Source organism: Triticum dicoccoides, chromosome 7B (genome assembly GCF_002162155.2).
Source record: "Triticum dicoccoides isolate Atlit2015 ecotype Zavitan chromosome 7B, WEW_v2.0, whole genome shotgun sequence".
NCBI classification, from domain to species: Eukaryota; Viridiplantae; Streptophyta; class Magnoliopsida; order Poales; family Poaceae; genus Triticum; species Triticum dicoccoides.
The window spans coordinates 487,689,646-487,692,408 of NC_041393.1; the positions used below are offsets into that span (position 1 = coordinate 487,689,646).

At 44.4% G+C, this 2,763-nt stretch overlaps 1 long non-coding RNA gene across 1 annotated transcript; it reads right to left on the reverse strand.

Annotated features, from left to right (window-relative positions):
• Window positions 1–838: 838 nt before the first annotated feature.
• Window positions 839–1,626, reverse strand: LOC119341739. The gene is made up of 2 exons (XR_005165265.1): window positions 1,418–1,626; window positions 839–1,155 (listed from the first exon to the last, which is right to left on the reverse strand). It is a non-coding gene; the product is annotated as an uncharacterized LOC119341739 (long non-coding RNA).
• Between the last annotated feature and the right edge of the window lie 1,137 nt (window positions 1,627–2,763).

Genomic DNA, 2,763 nt, shown 5'->3' on the forward strand with positions numbered 1-2,763 from the left:
GCAGACACTGTGAAGGATCTGAATCTGGCATATCTCGGGTAGGAAGTCCGGAACTAAGCATCTAGATGTGATAGTAACAAGCACACGAGGTTTTACCCAGGTTCGGGCTCTTCGAAGGGATAATACCTATGTCCTGCTTGTGTTTATTGCTTTGGATTGAAGTACAAAGTAGAGATGATCTACTCTGAGATTGTTGTGTTGGTCTATGATTAATCCCTTTACTGATCTAGTCAAGGAGCAGAAAGGATTCTCATATTTTTCCTCAAAGATGACCTTGAGTTATTCAACCCACGAGACGAATCACACCTTTAAGTCAAATGTTTCTAGCAAGCTTTGCAAGAGAGTTAAAATCCAGTTTTTGGACCGAATCGAAATCAATTTCCACAGTTGAACACTTACAAATAATAATAGGCATGGGTATGGGACTTATTCTTACAACCATATATTTGCGAATGGGATCATCATGATAGTCGTTTGTGCTATGAAATTCAGTACCAAGATGTGCATGCAACGTGTTGAAGTGGGGAACGTGTCCAAATTAAGTCTTAACAGGCACACATCCTGCATGAAGAGTCAGTTGTCTAACAAAAGGCCCTATCCCTTGCGCAAGATTGCCTCGGTAATTAAGATAAACCAGACAAAAGCACTGAGCGTTTAATGATACACCTCCTGTATCCCCAGAGATAGGATCCATGCTACCGTACTAAACCTTTCCATCGCTAGTGTTCATAATAGCGTTTCGCGGTCTCTCTGCCCTTAGCCTCTCCGTGACTCGATCTCTGTGATCCTGGGTGTAAAGATAAGATGCCTAATCAGACATGCTCACTCATTGTCCACATTTATTCGTTAGAAACACCGTCTATCTTTATTTCTGAACCGAACAACAGACATCCACTTTTATTCGGAGTAGTAAACATCTAAGTACACGAGATGATATTACTCTGGGTTCAACATAAGGTCGTGGCAGTAACTTGTACTGCTATAACTAGATGAAAGCATCCAGGCGGTGCAATCCTTCCATTGTTCGGGAGAGGTGTTTGTGCGGGTATCAGGGCTGAACACCTGGTGGGCACCTATTCAAGCTGCCGCACCGACGGGTGTAGGGGGCACCAGGCGGGACTGTAACTGTTGGCCGGTTAGGGTCGAGAGCTCCACCTGGAAGGAAAAAAACAAGCATCCATGGATATTCAGTTGCAAGTAACTACTCCTACTAAATTTCAGAAGCCTAGTATAAAAACCTTTTTTCAAGTACTCCCTTCGTCCGGAAATACTTGTCGCACAAATAGATAAAATTGGATATATCTAGAACTAAAATACGTCTAGATACATCCATTTCCATGACAAGTATTTTTGGACGGAGGAAGTACGGAGCTAGGAGACGACGAGAGGATGGAATGAACAGTTCGTAAGCACTAACCACTGATCCCTGGGCGGGCTCCATGGCAAACGGGGCCGCTCATGAGCACGGCGGAGATGACGAACAGAACGATCTGGAGGAGCACAAGGAAACGCGCAGCTCTGGCGAAGGACCCCATCCGATGGTCGATGGAGCTCGTGTGGGCTGGCTTACTAGCTTGTGTGAGCTCGTGTGAGTTTGCGCTGGGTGTGTCCTGCTGTTTACCGGAGGGTCGTATTTATAGACGGACATGATCCTGATGGAGAGAAAAAAGATCACACTGCCCGCTGGCCCCTCAATACTAACCTTTTTACAGGCATCAAGTTTCTAGCACATCGTTTCGAGCGAGAGACGGGGCGTGCACTGTGGACATGAGTGGTAGACTGTGCGTAGGTGCATGTCACTGCTGAAGATCAACGCACTCGTCTTGGTGGGCACCGGGCAGAAGCCATGGCTGGGTTTTCTCCGGTTAGTCAAGGCTGGTGCCTGGTGACGCCTTGGCCGTGGAAGAAAAAGTGATAAACGACCAGCGAACCAACAGCAACAGGGCGACGACGACGACGACGACTCCCGGTAAACCAACCGGGTCTCCGGTCGTCTTATGTGCCATATACCAAGGAAAATATCCATTTGCCGGCGTCGCCTCAGGTTGTCACACTACAGCCTAGCCCCTTTCTTTAGCGATAAACAGTACTCCCTCCATCCGAAAATACTCGTAGGAGGAATGAATGTATCTAGACGTATTTTAATTTGGGTCCGTCTATGTTACATCTAGATGTGAGATAATATCTCGCATCTAAGTATGATGCCATCATTTTTTAAGTATGACATGAGCGCCACCCCATCCTCAAACAAGCTCACCTTCCTTTTTGCTTTTGTTTGTTTGTTTATTTGTCTGTTTTAAAAGAATTTATATTGTATACTAGGCAGGGGCGTGTTTCCGTGCGGCGGCTGGTAAGCGCGGCTGGTAAGCGAGTACTACAGGTGATTGGACTGATTGCTACAAGTGGTGGATAGTGCGCTACAGTGAACATTTTTGCTTATGCGCGGAAGCTACCTTCTACAATGCCTTTTTCAAAGTACACTTACGCAATGTGAATATCTCTAAAAAGTAGTGTGACTAAGTAAAAAAATAGTTACATGCTCTAAATTAAATAATAATAGGTATTTCAGAACAATGTTACAAGAGTAAATCACCTCTGCGACTACATATATTTTTGCAAAGCAACGGCTGGCTATATAAAATAAGCTTGGCAACTTGACATAATAAAAATGTTAATTTGAAAGGCAAGCACAACAAATCATTATCGGCAATTGTGTATGAAAAACATTCGTGAATTATACAGGAATTAGCAAATTTGAAAAAT